Below are 27,999 nucleotides of genomic sequence, written 5' to 3' on the forward strand. Positions count from 1 at the left end.
CTGGTGTTAAAATATCCCCCAACTTTATCAATACTTCTGAAGTATTTCTCTTTTAATTTGCAAAAGAAACATAATCTGGTACATTAGTGACCTTCCAGTTTACTTTTCTGCGTGGAAGATAATTAATTCCTTTCACTTTTAGCATGATGGTCAAAAACCCCTGAATACTTGAAGAAAGTTTTGACATCTGCTGGGGACTGCTGTCAAGGTCAGACTTCACCTGAGTCCAGCTGACTGACAAGTTATTTCATTAACAGTGGTTATGGTTAATGCTGAGGTTTATTGTTTCTTGGAGAATCTTTTTCTAGGTATGTTACATGACTGAAGACAAAAAGGGACTTTCCATTGATCTAAATGTCCAGCAAGTCAGGTCCTTTTTTCATGGAAATAACAAATCAATTAGTAAATTTAAAAATCCATATAACTTGTAAAACCAAATCCTTACAGCAATGCAAATCCATGTTCATTTTTGGCACTTAGAAAGAAAAACACAAATTAGGCTAAAGATAAATTTAGCACAGGAATTAATTGTTTAATTTGCTTTAAAGAATGTGCTTTATGTTTTGTAACTGTTGCATTGGTCACATAATAGTGGAGGAAATTAAAATCTGTAATAACAACATGATGCTTGCATTAGACAGAAGTAATGCATGGGAAAAACAAAATATTTTAGGCATCAAATGTCATCTCTGTCCCCATACATGAATAGGCTCTTTCAGATTACACTTTTGTACAATCATTACTCAGTGCCTCAATCAGGCTACTCACATTTTAATTTCAATTTGATTTAATTGCAAGAATTGTAATTTCAAAAGAAATTATCAGCACAGAAACCAGTAGTGTTTTATCTTAATTACAGCTTATTCTTCATGTCATCTATTCTTCTCTAAGAATGATGAATAATTGATTACAAGATTTGCCACAATTATTTGATGAAAAATCAATGGTGTTCAATCAATTTGTTTAGCGATTGCACTTTGCAATTTACATTTAAGTAAAAGATTAAGATCTCTGCATAGTTAAATAACAAAATATGTTTAAATAATGTTAAAACTGGAACACAGTGAAACAAAAAGTTAATCAAGTTAGGGTTGTGATTTACACTCTTGCCATTATAGAGAAGGAAAAGGACAAATAGTATGGCATATTGTGCCTAACTTCTAACACCCTGGCTTCCCAAAGTGCCATTTTTAAGCAAACTGAATTTACTAAAAACAAAAGATACTTAAAATAATTATTGTTATTTATCTAAAACAATATTTATTGCCTTCTGTGAAACAGTTTTGGTTTTTTTCTGTGTAGCATTTACAAAACTACATCAATCTTAAGAAAGGTTAATCATCAAGTGCCTTCTGCATGGGGGATCAGACGTGTGCTCTCAAAGATATTTTATCTCTCAAAGGGGGGACAACAGGAGGTTGTTGGTGTCTCCTGTTCAGACAGAAACACCTCCATGCAATGAAACAGCCACACACTCTTGGGGAAAATGCTGTGAAAATCCACTGTAGCCTCATGCAGGTAGGAGATGGGTGGGTCTGGGAAATATGTATGCAAAGAACCACTGGGCTTCCGAGTGCTCTTTTGGAACTAGAGCAATGCAGGGAATTCTGCCATTGTTTTTTGAGTGCAACCAGATTCAACTGAGACCACTCAGAAGGCAGAGTACAATGATCCATGGCTGGAATAGTTACAGAAATGCTGGGATGTTTTCCAAGAGCTGCTCCAAGTGTCACTGTAGCTCACAGGAATGACTCCAGCTCTGGCAGAAGGGAGCAAGGCACTGCAGCAGATCTTGGAAACAGGACTGGCATTACTTACATGTATTGTAAACTAAATGCTGCTTTTTTTATCTCAGTCAAATTGCCCATTTTTTTCTAGTCCACAGGAAATAACTAGGCTAGAAGAACTAATGGAATAGTCTGTGATCAAAGGCAAGGCATGAAGCCTTCAGAAAGGAATAACAGTTTAGCCCAGGAAGGACATAAAGAGTTAAATATCCAGGGAAGGTGCCTGCAAAAGAAATCCATAAGAAAAGTTTTTTTTATCTGGCCATGCAAGGATTCAGCTGACTTTTAAACAGAGATTAGGCAGAACTATGCAGCTGAAAAAGTTATGGAGCCATAGGAGAAGGCCAAGACAAACAAAACAGACAAAAATCAGCAGGAGGGATCTTATACAAAATGAAGGACTATTGCAAAAATAAATCAAAAAAGGAGATACAGTAAACTGGAACAATACTTGAACTGGAAAGCTTGAGAAGTCATTCCCTCTCCAAAATGCAAGCATGCACTCCAACTTTATCCTGACCATGTGGCAGGATGCAAATCCCTCCCTCCTTGCGTGCTTCACCCAGGTTTCCAATGGAAAAGAAATCAAACCTGGACACTGTGATGGGACTCATGGTACTCCTCAGTCTATCCCTGCTGTGACTCACCAGGGACCACATTTCCAACTACCCTGCAAAACCATACAGCACTCAGGGAAGGTTTGGTGTAGATTATTAGGTTGATGCAGATACAGAAGACAAAAGTGGTACAGCTGCCAAGTTTAGGGGGAAACAATCCTCTTAATGTCATTTGAAAACTCATTATTAAGACTGGGGGTTTTTAAAACCCAATTCTATACAACTGATAATGAACATATTGCTGGGTACAAGCCAAATAAAAGAGTTGGGTTTATAAGAATCAGCATTTGAAAGCTTATGCCTAATTGCTTTGGCCAGTCCACATTACTTGATTCCAGTGAAAGTGTCCCAAAACCACCAAAATACCTAATACAGAGTTTTAACAAGCTGCTTTTGTTAATATTAATAATTGAAGTCTTCCATACAGCTTTATGTCTGAAAAACTCTGCATAAAGATTAACTAAGCCTCATATGACCCGTGTGGTGTGAGACAGTTTCATTCTCTGCATGCAAACAGGGAAACTGAGGCATTCCTACTGCTGGTTAGAGGCACATGTAGGAAAGGAATGGCCACTGTACCCATTATGACATCCCTTCCTGAAGGGGATAGTAAGACAAATAGAAAGAGAAAGCAAAAATCCAATGTACAGTGTTATAGAGAGCAAGCAGCAAAAATTAAAGCACTCTTTCTCTCCCAACATCCCCAAATGAAGATGGACTATGCTTCATACCTTAGAAAAAAAGCCAAACCAAAACAAACAGTACAACTGGACCTTGCACAAAATTCAAATCTTGTCCCCAATTTAACAAAAATTTTGGCTCAATACACAGTAAACCCATCACAGACATCTGTGGGGTGGCTGAAACTCAGCGTAAAGACCGCCATGTTTCACTCAAAACTCTCCATCTTCAGGCATGGCCTTTGTCCATTCCCCATACTGAATTGGCTTAAGTAATCAGACATCATAATCAGACCTGTGTTGGCTGCATCTAGCAGCTATGGATCACAGGGTCAGGGTTGGAAGGCATCTCTGAGGGCTGACTGGTCCAGCCACCTCTTCCAGGCCAGCCTCAAAGCTCCATCAGTGCCAGATTACATGTTGGGTACACAAGGAGCTACTCTTGTTTGCTTACCTGCAGTTGCAGCTGCAGATTTGTATGTACAGTTTCCATTTGTAAACATGGGATACTTTAAAGATAATAAGAAATATTTAAAGTATTCCCTGGAAGAGGTAGGATTGGAAAAGGAAGTCTGATGGATTGCTCTAGGCATTTCCTTCCAGGGTACCTGTATGAATCTGTACAGAGGCTTTCCTCCTACTTCAAAATGACAGAAAAACGTCTCATACTTCACATTTTTAAATTTTAACCTCCTGCAAAGTGGGCCAAAAACTGCATTCCTCACATGAAATTAATGATAACTGTCAGCAATACTTTCTAAAGAAAAATTCTAAATATAGAACATATTTTAGAAAACATTTTTCATTAAAATGGGCAACAGTCTCATGGAATTTAGGGTTTTTACTATGTTACTATAGCAAAGGTGGGACTCAAGCCCCTTTTAAACTTGCTAATCAGCAGTTTATTTTTTTTTCTTGCATAGATATTTTTGAAATATTTAACAGAAGTTTAAGACATACAAATATATAGATATTGTAATTCTGGGCCTTTTTATGTGTAAGCTTTCCTTATACCCTCTTGCAACCTACTTCAGTGGCAGACTAGACCCCATCCTCAAATTATCCACACTTCAAGTGAATAAAAAGTGCATGCAATTAAAACCTAGGAACAGTACCTGAGGAGAAAATGCAACAAAAGCACAAAACAGCCAAATAGCTCCCAAAAAAAGAGAAAAAAAGTTGATGGAAATGTTATTGTCCCTTCCTCACTAATTGCATTTGCAGGTTGTAATCTTTTAGCTTTCTTGCTTTTTGCAATAGGTGTGCTTTCTCTTGGACACAAAGTCCTGTAGGTCCAAAGAGAAAAGTGTCTGTACTCTTTCAGGATTACAGTTGGTAACTTGGACATGCTCTATTTCTGTCCATGCTGTGAAAAACAGAGCAGGTTATAACACTTTTTAAACAGCCATGCTGGATTTGCATTGCAGACATGGCTGTAGAATGGGTAAATTACATTAGTGTAGCAAACTTCCCAGGCTTCCCATATGGTTAAGTAGAAACTAGGAGTTTATAGCTTAATTAGAGGCACTTGTAAGTGAGGATCAGATAAAGAGATATACAACTTAAAAGAGTGCATTGGCCATAAATTCTTTCATTCCAGATTCAGATCTGCTAATATATGACTTCAAACACCTTTGACAAGGTTATTTAAAAGCCAAGCAACCTAATTTCCTATGTCTTTGGAACATGAAGTGGGAAGAAGTAAATGACAGAAATCATGCAGTGCTGCCAGCAGAGCCTAAATGCATTTAGATCTTTGTGATAAGTGATAGAGAAATGTTTGAATAGGTGGCAAGACAAGGGACAAACAGCTCTAAGGCAGCAGATGGCTCCTTTGCCATCTTTGTCACCTCATTCCCTTTACAATTAATTTTACAATATTATTATAGAGTGCTATTATTATATTCTATATTCTACAATATATTTAAGGGTTTTTTTCACACTCCTGCTTCATCCTCTGTGTTTTTTCTTAAATTGGAGGAGAAATACAAATTTATTCTGATGGAAAGAGTGAGAGAGGCTGACTCTCCTGAGATTTCCCCTGTCTGTACAAGCTTACAAGCTTCTATTTTTTTTTTCTGAAAAGTTTAATGATGCAATTTGGAAATGTTTATTTTCAGACTTGGTTAATATTTAAAAGGAATTGAAAAATTAACATTTAGAAAATTGAAAAATTAAAAGAGCACCAGGGCTTGAATTGCAGTTGAAACTTGTAAGGTGATAAGTAGTTTTAACACTTTTAACTGTAGCAAAGTTGTAGCCTATGGTTGTAGTCTGAAGTTGTTTCCTGTGAGCTGTTTTTATTTTTTCAGATAGAGAAAGATGATTTTGACCAGATTGGAATACAGGTAAACTTATTCTGCTAACAGAGGAATACCAAATGTGCTTCAAAACACCAAGGGAAAATTCTCATTTTCATTTCCTCATGTAATTCCTTGTTTTGAGAATCAAGAGAGACACTGTCAGAGACACAGCTTTATAGAGAACAACATCTGAGGCTCCAAACACACCTTTTTCATCAAGCAGGGAGAGTTTGTGACTGCCTAGAAGTCACTCTGGCAAAATTATTCTCACCTTCCAATTTGCACCTATGGAAGAAATATAACATCGAGTTAAATGCCATGCGACTAATCCTTTGATGTTTCCATAGACGGTTTAAACACTGAGACCACGAGAGACCCAGGAGCTCAATCCACGTTGTTTAAAGGCTGTTGTTAATTGCGAGCAACACGATCAAGGGCTGCAGACTCCAGCAGTTTAACGGATACCAAAAGTGCCCGCAACGTCAGAAGGAAAGGGATTTATACGTGTGCCTGGCTACTTCAGGGTCCCTTTACTGCCGGCCTCCTTCGTTTTGCCGTCTCTTTGGTGCTGAGACCGGGGCTCCGCGGCTTTGGGGCGCGCCCACCCACCCCCGCCAGCCCCCTCGGGCTGCGGACCTGCACCGCCGGCCCGGCCAGGGGCCCGCACCGCACCGCCTGCTCTGCAGCAGTGCCCGGTGCCCGCCACGGCTGTGCGCAGCCCCCGCCAACACCGCGAACCCATCGGGATCGGGCTCCATCTGTGCACCGCTCTGCACAGACCGGCGGGAGGAGTTTCTAATTAACTTTCCCCGTCCCGCTCCCTGGCTGAAAGCCGGCGGCTTCAGGGCTCCGTCGGACCGAGGGAAAGGGAGCGCAGACCCGCCGGTGCCCTGCTGCTCCCGGTCCTTCCCGACCGCCTCACGCCGCGCTCCCCGCGCGCTCCCCGCACGCTCCCCGCGCCGCTCCCGCCGCCGGCCCCGCCCCGAGCCCCGCCCCGCCGGGCCCCGCGCGCCGCCCGCCGCCCCGGCCGCACGGCGATTGGCGGGCGCGGCGGGCGGCAGCCAATGGGCGCGGCGGAGCGCGGCCGGCGCCGTCCCGGGCGCGGAGCGGCCGAGCCCCATTAGGGCGGGGAGCGCCGGGGCTCGGGCAGTCGCGGCGGGGCGGCCGAGGAGGCTCCGGGCGGTCCGTCCGCGGCGCTGCCGGAGATGCGCGTCTCCCGCCGGCGCTGACTGCCTGGGACAGAGCCGGGTATCCGTCTCCCCCCTCGTCTGTGTGACGGACCACACCGCCTCCCGGGAATACGTCGCCGTGGTCCGGCTGCGCTGCGGGGAGGGTAAGTGGAGGCTCCCCGGGGTGACGACTGACGGACAGCCTGAGGCGGAGCGCCCGGCGGGTTTGGCGGAGCGCCGTCCGCAGCTGGCACCGTGCCGCTGGCGGCGGAGCGCTTCCCGCGGTGCGGCGGGGGTCCTGCGCCCTGCCCGGGGCTCGCATCGCCAGGGCGCGCCGGTGAGGAGCCGCCCGAGCCGGGAGCCGGCGCTCGTCAGCGCCGCTGGCGCCGTGCCGTCCTGCGCGGAGTTGTCGGACGGGGCTGCGGGCTCGGGAGAGCTGGGGAAGCCGTGGGGGGCGCAGGGTGTCCCGCTGCGGGGGAAGGTGTGGCGGCACCGCCGCCGCGCGGGCTCGGTGCGTCCGGCAGAGCGAGCGGCGCGCCGCGGTCGCCGGTCTGGGTGAGGGTGCAGATGTTGGAGCTCAGCTGTTGCCTGTCAGTGCGTGTCAACTGGCCCCTTCCAGGCAGCCTCCGCCCTCGCCCTTATCCCGAGCGAAGCGTCCGCCTCCGGGCGCCCTCCTGCCCCGAGAGCTGGGAACCCCGCTCTGCTATCCCGGCGGCGTCTGCCGCGCTGTCCGCTTTAACTGGGGGTGCTCCCCACACCCACCCCTGCAGCCACGGACCTCGCTCAAGTATGTGTTTGTGCTTTCCTTTCTTAACGAAGAGAGCTCGGGAAGGGCGATGGATCGTCCGCGGGTCCCTTCTCCCAGAATATTTGCGCCCACGGCGGGGCTCCGTCCAGTCGCCTTCGCTGTGCTGCGAGCCCGCGGCGGCTGGGTCTGGCCTTTGACAGGAATCTCTCCGTGTTCCCCAGCGGGGGCGGCCCGGGGAGGCCAAATAAAGCACCCACCAGTGCCGGTGTTTCTAAATGCTGTCAGCTGGAGAGCGAGGAAACGCAGCGGGGGGGATTTTACGGGCTCGCTGAGAAATGTTTATACAGCGAAATTTAATGGTTAACAATGCATATTCCCAACACGCTGAAGAAAACCTTTAAGAAGGCATAAATAAATTACTAGCGTTATTGTTGCGAAACTCCTTGCCATCATTGTTTAGCTGGTAACTGAGATCTTTAAACTACATGTTTTGCACGGCAAACTCTAAAGTACTGTGGTTTTTCAAGTAGGATGGGATTTTTTCCCGTTTAGCTGTGGTTCTTGCTATTTCTAGGGGGAATTAAAGCAATTTGTACTATTTGTTTGCAAGACAGGTATATCACAGTGGCCGGGTTTTCTTCCCAAGACGTGAGTAGATCAGAATGAGCTTGGACAGGGAATGGAAAGGCAAGGAGATGGAGAGAGCCGTTACCCTGATGCAGTGACAGATCCTTTCATTTCTGCCTGCAGAGCCCCGGATGAGCCGGGCTGGTGCAGTTCTGCCAACAGCACAGTTAATTGTGTCCTGTAAATCAAGGTCCGTGGAGCTGCTCCCTTTCTGTACAACAAAAGGGTTTGTAATGAGTAAGCCCAGATCAGTCATATAAAAATTTTAACATCAGCTGGGCAAGGTGTGTGTGTGTGAGGACCTTACAGGGTTAATAGCTAAACTATTAAGATTGGAGTCAGATGTGGGTAAAAGCAACAGGAGAGTCTGGTTTTTCCTAATATCCTGTAGTATGATAACTCTCTGAAAAAGGTAATTGTTTAAAAAAAAATCTGTTTCAATTTAAGATTTATTAAGCAAGGAGAAACTTATGTAAACATAAGAATCCCTTTCTTGTTTGGAAAGGCAAGAAATGGCTAGAAATGTCATCTGAACTTAAAGACTGTGTGGATTTTTGTGCATATGTGCAAGAATGTTATTAATCTCATTTTCAGCTAGCTTATTCTATGTCTTAGAGGGTCTGGGGTGTTTAACTCAGGCCTTTGGCAAAATGGCTTCTGTGCTTTTAGGGTTGTTTTTTTTTTTCCCTAGCAAATGAGTTATTTCTAGCATTTAATAAGACTTTAAAATACAGGAGCAAGAGAAAGCAAGTGCCTTCCAAAGAAAGAGAAATGGAGGGGGTGGGAGGGGGAGTCAAGTTTTACTTACATATGTTATGAGTTGGGAATGTAAATTTGTATATAAGGAGAAGATCTGAAGAATGACTTGGCACGCTAATGACCTGGCTTTTTGGAACTTCAAGAGTTTGGTCTGTCTCCCCCTATGGTTATAATAAGAGATTAAATGCATTAAATCATATTTAATTAATTAGCATATGAAAATAGGATGTCTTTTACTTTGTCATTGTTTTCCTGTGAAACTTTTCTATGCTAATGAATGTCTACATTTTACAGAGTCATTTGCTTTGCTTCACATTATGCTTTTGCAGATTGGTTTGACCCTTTCTAGTGCTGGAAGCATTGGTTTGGTAGCCTAAAAGTCCTTCCGCTTTGTCGTGTGAATCTTGCGTAATAAATACGTTGTCAATTACTGCTATACACAGCTTCTAACAGGGCAGACTGAAAGGTGCTCTTAAATTGAAAGCCTCTGTTTGCTTGGGTGCCATGTCTTATGCATTCCAGAATTAATTGGATGTGCAGTGACGAATTTCATTTAAAACAAACAAGCTGGGTTGTGTTTCTGTTTTCTGTGACTAGTTACCCTAGAGTAAAGAGATCCCTGCTGCTGGGATATAAAAGCATGCTCTGAAACATTACTTTTTATTTTTTAAATATTGAGAAATTATATTTCTGGGAAAACTGTTGCATGATACAATATTGCACTAAGAATGCTGGATTGAGATGGTTCCCTAGTCACCAAGTGGCTTATATCAATATTCAGTTTACCCCCTTGTATTAAGGCTTAAGCTTCAGTTTGGCCAGCACTGGTTTTTGCTTATGCTGTTTAAACAGAAGTAAACTTGAGGTTAGCTCTAGCCATTAGTGTATGCTTGGTGTAAGCCATGCAAGCTTAGGTCCTGCTCCTGGAAATGTTTACAGAAATGAGTAGCTTTTACTTGTGTGCTTAAATTGTTTGGATTAGGAGTTGTATAATGGGAAGAACCAGCTTGGAAGGACACAGCACAGCTATTGCTCATCTTTTCCTCCTCCCACCTTATGGCTGAAGAATGATGGGAAGAAACATGTTTTTCAAGTAATAGCACACTGAAGTCGTGGCATTTCTGGCAGAAATTCCCAGATAGACTATCAGATCAGTTTGCCAAAATTACACGCTTTTTTTTCAGAAACAGCTCCTTGGCTGCTGGTTCATTGACAAAGGATATTTCCAGCTACTGAAGAAAATTTCACAGGTGGTCTGCTACAACTCTTCCTCTTTGTATTTTACTTTTTTATAATCACAAAATACATTATATATTTTTAGCAGAACTAAAAGAGCAAGCATTTCACTTCTCAGAACAAACTGATAATATTCCTCAAGCATGTTTTTGTGCAAAGAGACTTTTTTTTTAAATGTACAAAATGAGTGAAGTGCTCATATACAAGAGGTAAGAGCCAACACAAACATTTTTAGTATTTTTTAAAGGGTCTGTAAATGACAGCTTCTTGCTAGTTTACCTTTTCTTGGAACCCTGCCTGGAAGTCTTCTTAAAAGTTCTTAAATATAGCCATAAGGTTGGTGAGTTGCTTTTCAAGATTGTTATGAACCTATCAAGCCCAATGTTTTGCTAGGTAGTAAACCTGGGGTAGACAGTCTCTCAGGTAGACCTTTCACTTCCAGTGGGTTACATATCAACAAATGCTGGAACTTTTTTCAGTTGTTCTGTACCAAAGCTGTGTACTCCTGTCTAAAGTCTCTATGCAAAATGTTGATTTATAGCACCTGATAGCTCTGTTCTGTCTTGTGTACTTCATTTTCTCTCTCTTCCCCTCTGTCCCCTCCTTGAGATGCAAGAATATGGTGGAGTGTGCTTGTAAGTCTGTATCTGTAACAGATATAATAAGTTTCATTCAGTTGCCCCACTTTTATCTAAGGACAGATTCTGCAGTTTGCAATTACCATCTTTGACTTAAGAAAGAATTTTTTTTCATTATTCCAGTTACACTCAATATTAGCTTTGTGGAGTGGTTGCATGCCAAAAAAGCATTTTCAGCTGCAATCCAAATACTGAAATATAATTGCTTGTCTTTAATAATAATAAACAAAATAATTTTGTTTCCTGTGATGTTTTTGTAACCACCTTTTTGAGCTTGTTGCCTTCTAATCTTGCATCAAGTAACCCCAGACTTAATACTGCATGATTCCAGAACTAGCTTCTCTGTCGGCAGCATGCCAAATCCTGTCTAATGTCTGTGTTAATGTGGTGTATATGAAAACTGACTTCTCTGTGGATTGGAACACTGATTTGTATAATTGCAACTGGCATGATTAAAAATCTGCATGTCAGTATCATGATGTTTATAATAAAACTTATAGGGGTTTTTTTTAAGCAGGGTGATGTTAGTCCCTTAAATTTTCTTTGAGAGTCTTCATTGTCCAAACATCATTTCTGAATGTGTTTGAATGTTTAAAAAAGAAAATAAGAGCATGCATGCAGTTATGAGTATAATAATCTAGGCCTTGGATTGTTCTGAGTGGTAGGACTGCACCCTCTTGTTCTGTAGGAAAGCTGCATCTTCTCTCACTAGTCTTAAAAAGACTGATATAAAAGACTTGTCTCTGAATCTTTAAACATATCTAGACAAGTGCCTTAAAATTCCTAAAAGCACACATCCCTCCTGTGTCCCTGTGATCCCTGCTGGAGCCATGTAAGCCACCTCTGCCACGGGCACTGTAATTGCTCAGCTTTACCCGTTCTGCTGTCCCTGCTGTCACCATTAGCCAGGTACACTCCTGTGACAGGGGTGGTGCTGGCTCAGCAGCAGGCTCTGCCGGGGCACCCCGGCACTCCTGCTCAACCCGTTGAGCGCTTGGGCTTGGCGGACACTGCCCTCACCCACGGCCCATTTCGGTAGCAACAGAGACACACAGTAACCACGGCAGAAATTGAAAGCCACCTTGTGCTTTCAGGTGTGGATCAACTTGTCTAACAGCAGTAAAACCTGACTTGTTTTCAAGTATGTTAAAAATTAGTGCATGATTAGTGAAGATAGTTTTTAAGGATCTCTTTTTGTAATCAAGCGTTAATCACCCAGAAGTTCAGAAGTGTTTATGTAAAGAAATTGCATGTGTTTGTGTGCATACTTTAGGATTAATACATTTTTACTTCATTTCAGACTCTTTGCAGGAATTGGTATTTTCATATAAAAATTAAAGCTTCACATGCTGAGATGACTATTCAAAGTATGAATATTTATGTACTTTAAAATGAATTTTATGGAGGCGCTAAAGAAATGTCTGAACCTTGCATATTTGCATCTCTGTATACAAACTGCTAAATAAATTATGCTAGGTCTAGAACCTCACTGGTGAATTGCAGATGTCTTTTGTAAAAGTATACATATGGTTTTCCAAGAGCTTTGAACTGTTTCCTCAGGCTTTGCTCATCAGAAGGATGGTATGGATAACTTCATTGTGAGAGGGCATTTTTCCAGTCTTGTTTGCAAAGCATAGTGGATCTGTGTGGTAAATATTGAGTTTTCATTCATCTTTGGACTGAAATGAGCTCATTCTGTGCATATGGAATATGAGAAAAACATACAAAGGATATGTTTATATTTAATAAAATTAATAGTATAAAGCAAGTGCAGAGAAACTTACGAGCCTAAACAGCTTGGCAGGCCAATAGCCAGCGAATGTCTTAGAGTACTGCCAAACATGTACAAAGCAGACCAGGCTCTCATCTGTTATGAGGTACCAAAAAACTTCCAGCCTCATGAGGATGTTGTTTACTCAGGATGCAGCTTTGTTCTGTTCTCTTAGCAGCTTGGTGTAGGTTTGGATTTCAGCAGGTATCTGCTGGGAGGTACCAATACTATTCAGGAGAAATGTGACTCCCTAAAAAAATAAAACAAAAAAAAAAAAAAAACCAAGCAGCTGTGTTACAGCAGCTCTCCACAGAGAGATCCCAGAGTCCCTTTTTACAGGGTCTTGGCCTCTCCTTGGGAGGCCCTGGGGAAGGAAGAAGCAGTGTACCAGAGTAAGAATGTCTGCAGGGTAAGAGGCAGGCCTATGTGTTGCTGTTGTGCTCAACCATGAGCTGCCATCAAGCTGTAGAAGCACTCTCAGCAAAGGATGCTGCGGAGTAGATTACTGAGCTCCATGGTTTCTTTAGCTGTTTGTGCTTCCAGTAAATGTCAAGCTTTGCACCCAACCTTTCACACAGCCCATCTGCTTGGACAATACTCTGGGTGTTTCAGATGGTGTGAAGCTGGTTCAGTGGTCTGGGCTAATACCCTATTTTGTTCCCAATATATGATTTCCCAGTTGCACAAAACTCTTGATTTCCTGCAAGAACAGCTTGCATGTTTTTAGAGTAGCTGTTAAAATGCTGAAATTGAACAATCCATTTATATGATTGAACTGAAGTGACCACAGTGACAATCAGGCACCGGTTTCATTGCTGCAGATTTATTATTTTTCAGATTCCTTTGCAAAATGTCCCCCAACTGTCAGAGCTCTATTGTCTAGTTCTCAGTCTGCCACCTTTTAGGCTGTAATTTTGGAATATTGCTTTATTAATGTCTCCCTGTCTGTCTCATATTGTGCTGTGGCTGCGCATAAACATTTTTTACCTATTAGTGGATGTCTTATTAGCCTGGAGCTAATGCTGTCAAGAGGTACTGACAATATGATGGCCCTTTCAGGTATACTTAATGGATTTATTCAGGGACTGGGGTGATAGCAGGCTTGTGTTCATTTAAGGCTTGTTTTTGAGTTTTTTCCAAACTTTGATGCATAAGTCAGTGTTCAACATCTAAATGCTAGGTTGAAAACAAAGTTGGGTATTCAAGGACATGTATTTGTTCTTGGGTTCCTTTCCACCTTGTAAGGGCCTCTGGAAGGAGGTTTATGCTTTGAAAGAACATGTCTCATGAAGATCAGCAGTTACACCTTCAATTATGCAACATTTTTTTCTGCAGGTAGAAGTAATCCTCCTTTATGCAATTCTCTGCATTTACCTTCATCCTGCTTTGTTGTGTACTAAATCAGCTGATATTTAATGCAATTTTGAGCAGATAATCTAGACTTGTTTTTAAAAGGAAACTGTTGGCACGTGTCCTGCTGGAGTGCTGGGGGGTGACTTAAAATCTGCTGTGAGCTGTTACAGGGGTTGTGCACATGAAAGTGGAGGAAAAGCATTTACAGTTACGGTCATATTCTGTCAGTGTTGGACTCTGAATAAACATGAATTACTTCAATCTTACATTTCTATGGTATATAAAACAGTTAATTAAGTCTGTATTCCCTCTGTAAAATACTCAGGCTGTTTCCCTTGCACTGTCACATCGTTGTGCAGGCATACCTCAAGTGAAGGTACAGAGATAGTTTGAAAATATTTGGGGGTTTTCTTGCTTCTTGGTTTTAAGTGAGCTTCCCCAAATCAGCCCAATCAGTACAAGGATTATGTTTGTGCACAGTGGGGTGGTGAAAGAGAAGCTTCCTAACCACGTGCTGCTACCAAGGAAAAAAAAAGAAAAGCCTAAAAGAACATCTACTATAAAGCTGTAGCTTCTATTCTTCTATACCTCCAAACCATGAAGTGATTTTCTCACCTATGTCATATGTAGGACTTTGTGTGACTTGAATTCCAGTCTGAAGTGTTACTCTTTCTAACTACTGTAATCTTAGTTGTGCAGAAGATCCTGAAGAGTTTTGGAAGATCATTGGCTTGGGTATAAATGATCATTGGGCCCTGTTTTTGGTGATGCAAATAGGTCAGATCTCCACTTTCTAGGAATGGAAAATTGTGTCTTCCACAGACAAAATGGTGTGCTCCTCATTTTGTAGAATAACTGTAGGGAAATGCAAATCAATCATGTCTGTCTGAAAAAAATTAGTTCTCACTAAATATTTTTTGGTTTTTTAGAAGCCTATTTACTGACTGGGGTTCTGACTTACTAATATCAGTCCCAAGTCTTAAAAAACAAACAAGCAAACAACAAAACTCCTGAGTAAGCTGCAAGTTCTCTTCTTCTCCACCCCCAGCTAGAGCCTCTTTGCCTGTCTTTGCTTGTGTACTCTATCGGTTTCACAGTTCATATACTTATGTTTTTTTAAAATTTCCCCCTACACTCTGGTGGGAAACATGTCTGCTGTTTCCTTTCAAGCACACAAGGCTTGATTCTCCTCTCACAATGGCATAAATTGTGAAGAACTCCGCTTGAAATCAATGGACGTAAAGACATGTAAAATGGGGTGAGAGAAGAGCCCAGCCTCTGGTTTCTATTTTTAAGTGAGTCTGGTTAACCTAAAATTGTTCAATGTGCCACTGTGACTTTAGTTTGTAGATATCAGTTACTATGCTTGTTACTTTTTGTACATAATGTTTCATTTTCATATATAATACATCATAGCCAGTACCCCTAATCAGGATGCACATGTCTTTAATTTAATACCTTGGTACTACTACGTCAATTTTGGTACATAATAAGTAATGTGCATGGTAAAATACTTACCTTACTAGAGTCAGATCCTGCAGAAAGTCTGGGGTATAGCTGTATTCCTGTGCAGGCCCCAAAGGAAAGAAGGCTGGATTGGCTCTATCTCTACAACTTAAACTTTATGGTTTTCTCTTGCTTCAGTAGTTCTAATCTGTGAATCTTGTTCCTCATTATCCAGGTTCAAAATACTAATTCTATATAAACAATACTTTCTCAGTTGCTGTTGTTTTTTTCTGTGCTTGTGAAGTGTTCAGCTCCATTCTTATACTTTGTACATGCTCAAGAACTTGTTATAACTTTAAATTTTCTCTGAACACTGAAGTACTTTGGAAGAAGCCTGGAATATCCACACATGATTTTTTGCCCAAGTTTTGGTGGTTGTTCACATTTGTTTATTTTTTGGCAACGGATTATGGTCCTTAATTACCATCAGTAGTCAAATAACTGAATGAGATTATACAGCAGTGCTGTAAAAACTGTTCATGGTAGCTGTGATCTGTACATGTGTGGGTATCTTTGAGAACAGTCACCTCATTCATTAACCAGTGCAACAGACTCCAACTTTATTTAGTTTTTGAAATTAATGCAACCTTCTCTACCTAACTGAAACATTGCTTTGACTACTTCTTTCTATAGTTTAAAAAATGCCCATGTAGTAGTTGGCTCTTGTAATGTATTCAGACTTGGAATAAATTTATTGGTGTATTTGAATTTTTGTTTTCTGCTTGAACAGCAAATCATGGGTGTCCACAAGAGAGTCTCTTTAAATCTGGAGTTCACTTAGTATATCCCTTAAATTTTATCTCCAATTTTATTATGATGAGGGTAAAAACCCTGTGGTGTTTACCTGTTTAGTCGTTGAGCTTTCCCCTTCCATTTTAGTCCACCAGCCCCCCAAAAAGTCAAGAGGTTGCCTAGCTAGTTATGTGGTGGCCTTATGTATCAGGGACAGCAGATGTCACAGAGTTTGCTGTGCTGCACTGGTTAGAGTGATGCAGACTCACACATTCAGTGTGGCTTTGCAGGCAGAGAAGTGGTGTGGAACTGGCTTCTGACCCCTTTATGACAGTTTTTCATTCCAGTAGTGAATTATTCCTTGTCCCTGATAGATTTTGCATGACTTAGCACAGGGAAAATGGTTTATCATAGTGAGTTCATGGTAGCTTTAACTCTGGCTTTTTGGAAGTGTAGCTGTTAGACAGGGAGGTGGCATGGTGGAGGCAGAGAAGTGCTGTTAACTGCTGCTGTGGTCATGAGCAGTGGTGCTTGTCTACATCTGATGTGAGGATGGTGGGGGCAGAGAAGAGTGTTTGATAGGGATTCATGTCAATTCCATGTGCTTTTCCTAGCTGGAAGCTGGATACTTCTCAGCTTTGTTGGATAGAGCCATCCTTGTGAAGTAGGGAACTGACAGTCTCCCAAGTGCAGAGAAGTGCAGGTGACCTTCCTGATGTTCTTACGGTTTTGACTCATTCTGTCTTACCATTTTGGGGGCATTTTAAAGCTCTTCTGAAAGTTACAATTGTAGAGGCTGCAATGCATGTCTGTTCGTGCATTCTGTTCATGTCTGAAACAGAAACTACTTTTGGGAGTATTTTCAAAGCATAAGGTTTGGTGTACAAAATTAATTTCTGGGTACAAGGGAAACAAAAGGTTATGTGGTTAGAATATGAGACTCTGGAGCAAAGTTAGTCTTTAACACAGACTGGTATATACAGCAAGCTTGCAGAAAGACTGAAATCTTACAAAGCACCTTATCAGGTTTATGGATGAAGTGGCTTCTATTGGAAAAGATATGGGAATAGAAGAGCATGCTTCTGGCTCTGTCATTAGTTCAACAAATCAAAGATAATAACATGTTATCAAGTTGATGCCTTAAAGGCTCTGAAGAAACTTAAGACTTTCTACCTGTTGTGAAACTGGTGGTGTAAGATGTGACCTCAGGAAATGGAGATGGTTTTGGGGATCCAGAGCTTGAATCTGTTTATAGGTACTTTTGAAGAATTGTCACCACCAAATACACACCTGATGGTACAATGCTTCTGCAAGACAGAAATCTGTTCTGGAAGCAGCAATAAGCCCAAGGTAAATCCTAGAAATCAGTCCTTCTTGTAAATAATTCCAGAGCCATTTACTTGCGGTCTTGATTTGTATGTAAGTATGCTAAAAGCTGTGACTACTGTATAGTTCACTACCTATTCCAGCCATCTTTAAAAGCTGTCTTTTTTCACAGAGAAGCTTTCTGACAAGAGGCCTCAGATGGATGCTTGGCACCCATGTCTTTTGTGGCAGAAAGCAAAAATTTATGGGATCAGAAGTCTGGGTAGATTAATCCTTCTGTTCCGTTGCAGGTCCATGTCACTGTATACACAATAAGAAAGTGTTTAAAGCTCTTTAAGAATATTCATGTGTTAAGGACAAAAGCGTATGTGGTGGGGAAGTAAAGCAATATTTTAAATAATGCCAGCAGGCTCTAACTTTTAAGCTGTGTCCTGTTTAAGGAAAGTAAAAATGACTGAAAATTGGTATGCTGTGGAAGGCTGCATAGAAAATATATATTTCTTGACATCCTTCCAAAAGTACTATTTAAAGACAGTTTTGTAACATTGGTGTCTTAGCAGCATTCTGGTAGCCTCAGTTTTCTTTCCCGTGGAACAGCTCCAGCTCTCACTTTCAAATTAGCCTGTTGTGTGATACCTTATGAAACAAAGTAGATATCAGGAGGACACGCTGCAACACTTATGCCTAAATTTGCCCCCAGTATGCGCACAGCTTGGTACAGCTATGAATTTTGTCCTTAAGAAACATTTTGGAAAACACCCGATTGTGTGTGCACATGGTGCACCTGTACCATCATGGATGTACACCAGGCACACCTATGTAAGATCCACGTCTCCAAAGCTGAAATGTTTGTGTGACTGCTCAACACTAAAAGGTGCTTTACCAGCATGGAGGGCAGAGCATACCAACCTGAGGTGTACATGTATCAAGTCAGTGCTGTGACAGCTTTCTGCAGGAAAAATGCTTGAGAAAAGTCACAGTGAAAATGTATAGATGAAACGTACATGGAATTAACATACAGTGCTGGGCATTTTCACTCTAACACTAAACTATGGGGCTTAGGTTCTAAATTCACTTCTGGCTCTGCAAAGAAAACCAGACTGGTGTGACAGTGCCTGCCTTGCCTCTCTTGCAGCTGGTAACTCCAGGGAAAAGTAGGGTGTTGCAGCTGGGAGGGTAGCAGCCAAGGCTGGTCAGGCAAACACCAAGTACAGACTCAAAGATGCAGAAGATGTACTGGTTAACTGGTGGGGTTTGGAAGGCTCAGCTGTTGGTTTTTAGGGCTCTGGCTGCTATTAGTCTCCAGTGTGGGCCTGGCAGTTCTGGTGGAAAAAAGGCCATGTGCTGTTTGTTATTTCCTTGCCTGGGGAAGTGCAGTGGAGTTGCAGCCATGGAGTTAGTGTGACTTGTGATGGTGGCCTAATGCAGAGCTGAACAAAAAGTTGCTGAATTGTCGTAGAATGGTTTGGGTTGGGAGGGACCTTAAAAATAGAATTCCAATCCCCTGCCATGGGGCAGGGACATGTCCACTAGACTGCTTGCTCAAAGGCCCTTCCATCCAGGCCTGGAACACTTCTGGGGATGAGCATCCACAGCTTTCCTGGAGAACTTGTTCTGGTGTCTCACTAACTTCACAATAATGGATTTCTTCCTAATACATAATCCAAACCTACCCTCATTCATTACAAATCCAATACCCCTTGTCCTATCACTGCATGCCCTTGTAGGAAGTCCCTTCTAGATTTCTTGTAAGCACTGGAAAGCTGCTATGAGGTTTCCCTCAAGGCTTCTCTGTTCCAGGCTGAACAACCCCACCGCTCTCAGCCTGTCTTTATAGAAGATGTGCTCCAGTCTTCCCATCTTCCTGCTCTTCCTCTGGCCTCTCCCCAGTATGTCCATATCCTTCTGGTGCTGGGGACCCCAGAGCTGGATGCAGCATTCCAGGTGGGTCTCACCAGAGTGGAGCAGAGGGGCAGAATCTCCTCCCTCAGCCTGCTGCCCACGCTGCTTTTATGCAGCCTGGGACATGTTTGGCTTTCTGGGCTGCAAGTGCCCATTGCCAGGTCATGTGGAGCTTCTCAACACACCCAAGACCTTCTCTTCAGGCGTGCTCTCAGTCTGTTCTCTGCCCAGCCTGTACTTGTGCTTGGGGCTGCCCTGACCCAGGGCCTTGCACTTGGCCTTGTAGAACTTCATGATCCCCCCTCAATCCTGTGCGGGTCCCTCTGGGTGTGATCCCTTCCCTCAGCCCTTCCCTCAGCGCGGGGCGGCACCGCCGCACGGCTGGGCCCCGTCCGCGCCCGCCAGATGGCGCCCGTGCGCCGGCCCGGCCCGGCCGATCCCGGGCTGGCTGATCCCGGGTGAATCCCGTGTACCGGCCCGGCCCATCCCGGCCTGGCTGATCCCGGTGAACCCCGTGTACCGGCCCGGCCCATCCCGGCCTGGCTGATCCCGGTGAACCCCGTGTACCGGCCCGGCCCATCCCGGCCTGGCTGATCCCGCTGAACCCCGTGCGCCGGTGCCCAGCTGATCCCGGGAGATGATGCTAAGCAACATTGCCGTGTGCGAGTAATGGAGGTCGCTGGTGCTTTTCTGTCTGTGCTTGTGGCAATGGGAGCACTTCTGCCTAGCTGTGTTTTCAAGGCTGAAACTATTTCAAGGGCTGGCTCACAGTGACATCAAAAGCAAAGCTATTAAATTTCTCTCAAATTGCTTTATACGAGTGATGTGGAAATGGTTTTGAAGGACAGAGAGCAACCTGTCCATGCTGAAAACCCAAAGAACTGGCTATTTTTTCTGTCCCTCTGCTTGCTTTGTCTCTGTTAATTTGCCAGTATTCAAAATTATACCAAAACCCAAAGGAGAAGGGAGCAAGCCTGAAGGTCCCAGCCCATATGCTAAAAGATCTGCATAGATGTTCACCTTTTGGCCGGACATCTTGCTTCATGTTTTCTGTTGGGAGGAGATGAACGTGACTCTGGGTAGAGCTGGAGAACAGGGACACAGCTCCTCTGGTTACCCCAGCTGGCTGGAGGGAATGGCAGGAGCCCATCGGGCTGTGGAGAGTGAGCTCTTCCTCACCAGGTTTGCTGTCCCCGGAAGATCCTCTGGCAGGGCGAGGATGTGAGGTGCAGCTCCATAAGTGTGCAAGTGGTCTGAGCACGTGGGTGGAGGCAGGAGCCTTCTCACAGCCACTCCGCAAACACCAGACAACACAAGAAATCCAAGCACTTTGATGTGGTTCTCTAGGCCCCTGGTAAGCTGCCCAAACTAGTTTAACCAGGCCCAGAGGCAGAAGAGTGGGAAGAAATGGGCTCTGTTGGATAGCCAAAGGAGTGCTTCCTTATCAGCCTCATTCCTGGGGAGCTTTTGCACTGAAGTGAGCCTGTCCCAAAGGTATGGGAGTGAGATAGGCCTGCCTGAGACTGAAGGAGAAATGTATTTTCTTATTAATTGTGAGGAGGCCACCCAGGGTCAGTAACTGTTGGTCCTCCTTTTGAAGGAAGGATGGGCAGGTGCTAAATTCAAGTCTGCTGTGTAGTCCTGCTTGGCTTGTGTGGGAACTCGGCACATCCTTTTGGATGTCCAGAGTTGCCGAGAACCCTGTTGGGGGACTCGGAGACCCTGGCATGCTGCCCAGAGTACCTGGGGATTTGATTTTGACCCTTCAAGCAAGTTACCAGCTTTGTTTGAGGATGTGAAAGTCACACAAGTTTGAATGGTGTAATAATAAAATATGCATGGGGTGAAAATGTAGTTTTTAGGAATTTTGGTATGGGGGTTATGGGGACAAGATGGAGGAATCAGGGTGTGTCTAGTCCTTCTTTCTTCTTCTTGTTCTCCATTTTCTGCTGCGATGTTGGCACTTTGGGATTGGTTTAGAATAGAAGTGCACTGTCTAACATAGGTGATGGGAATTAAGAGTAAATATGATGTACGTAGTTTGTAGTATGAAAAGAAGATACTGCCTCAGGGGCAGTCAGACTGTCTGTGGCTTCCCTGCAGGACAGACCTCCACTGGACAGAAAGAAAATTTTATAGATAAGAATTAATAAACAACCTCAAGACCAAAAAGCGAAGAGTCCAGACTCGTTCTTCAGTTGTGCGGGCTGAAGCAGAGACATCCTGCACATCTCAGGGCAGCAAATATCAATCAGCTACCCGAGAGGCTTGCAGGCTGTGACTGTCACCACATCCTACTAATAACCTTAAAAGGTCACTCAGACTTCAGATGACCTCAGGAGGTCACTGAAATGTCAGATAGACTGGGCCTTCCAACAACAGTGTCCATATCTTTCCGTGGATGCAGGGTGACCCTCAAATAAGGAAGGGATGTGACTCACCTGGCAAACAAAAAAAGCTGACAGCCTGTGCAGCCTGCAGCCAGATTTTTGAATTAAAGCTGTCAAGCACCCTTAGCTGTGTGTGAGGTGAGCCCTTCCACCTCAGTTAAGCTAGTGTAACAGCAGAAGAATGGATGAAATATTCAGTATTGAGAAAATTTTCTGCAGAAAAGAAAAGGGGAGGAATTGCTGGCACTGCAGAACTTGGGCATCTGGCCAACTTAACCAAAATATTCTTTAAAAATAAGATGGTGGTTTCTCAAAATTTTAGGCATATGGTTTGAGTTTTCAGCTAAATCCTTGTAAATGTTGTCCTGTTGACATGAAGTGTTCATAGCTTTGTAGACTTTCTGATGGGGCTGTGAGACAGAGGTGCTAATAGTGAATGACCTGAATGGCAGGTGTTGAAGCCATTCTCAAATAGACCAGAAGGCTTTTTTTTTGCTTTTTTCCCCCCCTAATCTTCTACAAATACTGATTAGAGCTACAACAAACAAGACCTGTCTCCTTTTGTACCCATCTTCCCATAGGAGAAAGAAAACATTCTTTCAGGAGTGGTGGGTTTGGGTTTTTGATAGGATTCTTTTCCTTTTTTTTTGGTTCCTTGATTCCAGTCTTGGGAAAGGAAACCCTTGGTGGTAAATAATTGCATTAGGAACTAGCAGGATCAACTTAAATGAAAGAGCCTTGTTCAGCAATTCATTACTTAATTGTACAGTGGACTTTCTCAGCACTGCTTCCTGGTAATCATCCAAGTCCTTCAGCTCTGATACCTGTAAACAATTAGCATTCTCCCACATGGCACGCAAACACTTTATCAGTGTTTAACACGATATTTGTGCATGGCAGTACTTTAACCTCGTTAAGGATTCTTCCCGTCCTGCCTTTCTCTTCCATGGTCTTTCCTCCCAGTTACTGGTGTATTCAATTTATATACAGATTCTAAATACAGCTGTTTATATGTGATGCTGCTGGCTTCTCTGTCCTAAAAGCTGTAATTGCACAAAAAAGTCAGGTTTTCATTGCATATCTCTAATCCTCCTCTAATGTTTACAGCTGCTTTTCAGTTTGTTACAGGGGTAAGCTGCTGATGGGAATATGATGTTCTCCTCTCTCATATTGGAAAAAATGAAGTGGTTCTTTGGCCTTCTGAGAGGTTCCTTTTATTGCTGTCCTCCTCTTGGGTTTGAGCAGATTACAATGCTACTTGCCTCTGGACTGGCCAAAAGCACAATACATGGAAGCAAGAATTACTATGAAATGTGCATTACCCACGGGGTGACATGGAGATAGACCTGTGGTGCTGAACCTCTTATACGGTGTTAAAATAGATTGAAAGTCTATATATAAATATATATGAAAGACTCTCTCTTCTATAATGAAAGACTCTTAAAAGTACATTTCTGAATCACAGGACATACTGATATGGAATACATACAAATGAGAAAAGTCTGGGAACTACTTCTAAGTCAGTGGTGAGGGGTAAGTAAGTGAAAACAAGCCCCAACTGAACAGTAAAAGTTGTTGACTCCTCTGTGTTTCTACAAAATGGAAGAGGTCCTAAACAACAGCTTTGTTTGAGTGAAGCATTGCCTAGCACTGGTGCTAGTTTTAATGTGTGATGATGTGGCATGAAAATTGCCGTGGAAAAGTTCTCTGTGCTGCAGTACTGCTTTGAAAAAGAACCAAGCCCCACATTTGTGGGTGTTGTTGCATTAGCTTCCAGTTTTCATGAGGTAATGCACAGCCTGAATGATGTATTTACAAAGAAGAACTTTTTTAAATGTACTGAAGTAGAATAGAAACAGTGTAGTGGCACCTGAGATGCCAGTCCTTTGAACATCAGCTGCAGTTGAAGCACTTCAAGATTCCATGTGTCATGCTTGTAATTCTCTTGGTCTTTAGCAACCTGTGCAAGAAACTGACTTCAAGGATCAAAGTTATCCATATTTTACACCACAAGATGGTGAATGACAACTAGCTGGCAATTTACCCATCAACAAATATTTATTTGTCAATAAAGGCCTTCAGAACAAGGGAGAAATGGAACTAGCTCTTTTTTAACAGCTTTTTTTTCCTTATAACAACTAAAGTTTCTTAATAATGAGGCTTTGTATTTAAAAGTAGAGATACTTTTATTTGGAACTTGGAATATGTAAGTCTTACTGCAAGAACTACCTGTATGTTTTGTCTGACTGACCATTTCTTATTAATTACAAAGCTAGAAGTAGATGGGGTTGATAAGGCATAACCCTGAAGCTGCTTCCTGTACATGATCCTTTGTGTTTTCTAAATTCTTTTCTTATCACATCTAATCATGTCTGGCATCATGACACATGCCTTCAGGGGATGACAGGCTGTGGTCCTGTGGGATTTTTGTTTAAGTCTTCTGGTGTAAATTTTAGGAAGCTTCTATTGACTAGGTAACACTTTCAACTTGTGGATAACATGCTGTCTGTACCCTGGCATGTAAAGTACAGAAATACAAAACATTGACATTACAGGAACAGTCTGAAGTTGATATTCCATAGTTCACTGTTTGTGCTGTGACCAGGGCAAGCTAAGATTTGGCAGGATTTTTAACTCAAGGAAAGCCTAGTGAAGGAAATAAAATTTTCAGTGTTGCTTCAGTCTTAAAAAAAATCCCTCTAAAAGGTAGACAGCTTGTGCCCTTCACTGAAGCCTGAACTAAATATCAAAGAAATTTCTTGAAATAAGACAAAATGCATTGAAAAACAAGTGCAGGGTGGTTTTGGTATTTTTCTGAAAGCTCAAGTAAATTCACTAAAGGGCTGATATTTCATCAGTGCATACTGCTGGTAGCTGTCTCCACACAGCACCTCTTTGCATAGTAAAACCACTCCTTTAATGAAAACCTGAAGTATCTCCTATCCCTTACTGCAGAAAGTATAGCTCTGTGCCACTACCTGGGAGTTTTGGGGTTTTTTTGGTAGTTTTGGTTTTATATAGGACTGATTTCATATGATGGACCTGGTTGCTGAGTTTCTCTTGTAAAGCCACCATGTGGTGCGTCAAGGCCACACCTGAACAAAATGCTTCACAGAAGTACGTAGTATCACTGGAGAACCTAGCTAATAAAGCAAAATGAACATCTAAAACACTGAAAAAGACCATCCTCTGTAGCATGTCCAGCTCACAGTTGCTTAACTTTTTTAAGCTGATGTTAAATGAAGGCTACTCTTGGGCAAATTCATCCTGTATAAAAATGATCACTTACCAGTTCTGTACTGCTGCTGCCAGGTCTTTGGAAGCTGCTCCCTTCAGACCAAAACAATGTTTAATCAACCATCTGCACACAAACGAGGCAAAAAATGTCACTTGAAAAAAATCCATCGTTTTTCCTAAAGTAGTCATACTCGGAGTTAATGCGTAAGCTGTATCTGTTCATCTGACTTGTTTTTGACTTGTTCAATAAAATGTTACTGCACCATCGCTATGGAATGCTTGAAATTGTTGGAATAGGGTGACGTTCTGACAAGTATCGATTGCTTTGGCAGATTTACAGAAGGTTATGTTTATTCCATCAAAAGCACATTTTTTTGATCTATACTTTAAATTTTAAAGAGTTGAAAAATGTCAAGTTACTTGTTCTTATCAGTAGAGTCTGTCAGGAGGACATTTAGAAAATTAAACTTCTTATATAACAAGTCTCATTTCCATTTAAAGTGTTGCATATGTTCTTTCCTCTTACTGGTTAACTTGGTCCATGCGTGGGTCTGCTCTTCTCCCACTCAGTGTCTGAGTCCTGGATTATTAGAGTGGTGAGTACAGAAGGAAAATGGTACTCAGGGGAGCATAGGAAGAACGCAAGAGGTAAAGAGGCTGGAGAGGCAGAGAAAGGAAAGTAATTACCGTCTCTATTTTTCAAACAGTTCCTCCTTTCATTTGAATAGTGAGAAGTTTATAGTGACCCACTACTGCTAGCAATGAAATGGCAATATAGCTCTGACCTGAGTGGGAGTTCTTCACTTCAAAGGATAACTTAAGTAGGGTGTTGTCCTGATCAGGAGACACAGTTATTGTATGAACAGTGCATGCACATCTCTACCACCTACTAGTTTGCTTAGAAAAGCAAATACAAGGACATCATGCTCAAAAGCATTAAAAATTCATTTTAATGGAGAATGACAGTGCTGTAGTGCTTGAAGTTGGTTCTCACCAAACTGAAGTAGCCACCACATTAGGTGGGAGAGTGTAATCACAGTTGTAAATCATCAGTCTTCACACCCATAGACCACTGGAAAACTCAGGGTTGGACGCCCAGATTTACTTTATCATTCACACTTATTTGTGTAGGTCAGATGAATGCAAATCCTGTGAGAAAGCTACTGTAGTTACTGTGTTACCCATGTAGGAGAAAATACAAGTGTACAATTTTCTAAAGTCATTCTGGTTGGAAATGACCTCTGAAGGTCAGTTGACCTAATCTCCATTCAAAGCAGAGTCAGCTGAATTCAGACCACACTCTGTCAATGCAGCATTTGGATTCCTGCAGCATGCAGTGGGTCTCCTAGTAAATAAACCAGTATTTTTATGGATTGTATCTTTATAAATTAGAATGCATTTAGTAAATTACATGTTCCAATTGGAAGAATGGGGATAGCAGAAAATGCAGGTTTTTCCCTGTGTGTACAGTTACTCTTTGAAGCTGCAGTACTGCATCATGACCAGTTGCAGAGTGTGTTGACCTGTTTGACTGGCTTCCTTCATTCTTGGGTGCCTGACTGCTGAAGTAGCTTCAGGGTGACCTAGTGGCACTTGAGTTACTGTATCCTCCAGTGCTGTTATATGGGATTAAGATTCAAGTAGCCACTAAGTTGCTTTTCTTTTGAAAATACCTTGTAAAATACTAATTTTGAAGCTGTATTCATTAAATATAGGCTTTGTGTTGCTGTTTAGAAATGTGATATAAGCAATAGGCATTTGGGTTTTGTCATGGAAAAGCATCTTGCTTGTTATGTGGGACAGCAGACCCTACTCATTCATGGCCCATGAATGCTCAGGGATTTGTTCTTGAAATGTTTACAAGACCTTCAGGAAATTCTTCAGAAACAACTGCTTGTGAGTACCAGTCCAGGGTACTTCCAGAGGAATACATAAATAAAAGGCAATCAAAATTTTTATCTTTTAAATCTGCATGATATGAAATAAGTTTGAGAAACTGGTCATTCTGGATGAGTAGCAATCTTGCAGCTGAACTTGAACCTCTGGAGTTTCTTTTGTTTTCATATTCAGTATGTTTGCATCATGCTCCCTTGCAGGTACCTGAAGCTGCATGTTTGTATCCTTTCAGACAAAATTTTTGTGAGTGTGGACTCCTTCCAGGTAATTTGGTAGTAAAAGGAATGTTTGATAAGTCATAGTTATGCTTAAAAGAACAACTCTGAGTTTTTGGATGCCCAAAGATCTGTTTGGTGATTTAGTGGAAATTTGATTTGGGTTGAAGTTTTTTGTGGTGTCTATCCTTTCATTCCTGTTGGTTTTGGGCATCTGAGGATGTTTAGGGAACTGTTCCAGGTATCTGAGCATGACAAACCTATTGCCAGTGGGTGCTGCTGGCACTAGTAGGTGAGTTGGCCGTGCAGGAAAAGCTTATCCTTCTAAAGAATTCCACTGCTCTGCACTGATGCTCAGATTCACACTCTAAAGGGACCATTGTATTCTCACAGTTTTTGTGTTACTGTCTAGCATGTCAGTCTGTTACTGTTCAGTCAGTCTACAGTGTTCTATGTAAGTAAAATTGGATTGTTCTTTCTGTAAGCTGTTCATCGTTCTTAATTCTGTTTGTATAAAGTATTCAGGTACTTCAGCCCTAGATGTTCATATATTACACTCTAAACCTCCAGTTGTCTTTGCTAACACAAACAGCTAATTCCTACCCAATGGAAATCTGTCTTGTGTTCTTCCTTGCCTAGCCCACTGTGCAGCTGCAAGAGAAGAGAAAAGTTCAGGGTGTCCCACTGGATGTGAAAGTGAAATCACTCAACATGGATACAGCAATAATGATTTGAGAGCAGCAAAGGGAAAAGTGTCACAGGGGGCCTGGTTCCACTGGCTTAGAGCACTTATTTAGATGAGTACTGCTGTGGTCTGCCTCTCCCCTTGTAGTGGCATTCTTGGTTGTCTAACCTCATAGCGAACTGGTTTAAAAAAATCAAATCAACAGGAAATTTCACTTTTCTCTTCTTTGTTTTTTTTCTGCTTGTTTAAATTTCTGCACAGTTCCACCCTGCAATCAGCTGAGTGCCAGTGCTAACATAGTGCTTGTAGTCAGTAAGGAAGAAGAAGGCAGAGTCCATGCAGCACCCCAAACATAAATGGGTTTCAGTTCTGTTTTAAGACTCTACAGTTATGTAGTTCTTGTGCATCTTCAGCTGAACCTA

At 42.4% G+C, this 27,999-nt stretch overlaps 1 protein-coding gene across 1 annotated transcript in view; it reads left to right on the top strand.

The window, feature by feature from the left end:
* Positions 1-6,545: 6,545 nt before the first annotated feature.
* Positions 6,546-27,999, top strand: part of PRICKLE1 (prickle planar cell polarity protein 1) — a 66,205-nt gene continuing 44,751 nt past the window's right edge. Inside the window, exon 1 of the mRNA XM_058804778.1 lies at positions 6,546-6,720. The gene's annotated coding sequence lies outside the window, so the exon portion shown is untranslated. The remainder of the gene's footprint in view (positions 6,721-27,999) is intronic.

This window comes from Ammospiza caudacuta, chromosome 5, assembly GCF_027887145.1.
Source record: "Ammospiza caudacuta isolate bAmmCau1 chromosome 5, bAmmCau1.pri, whole genome shotgun sequence".
Classification (NCBI taxonomy): domain Eukaryota; kingdom Metazoa; phylum Chordata; class Aves; order Passeriformes; family Passerellidae; genus Ammospiza; species Ammospiza caudacuta.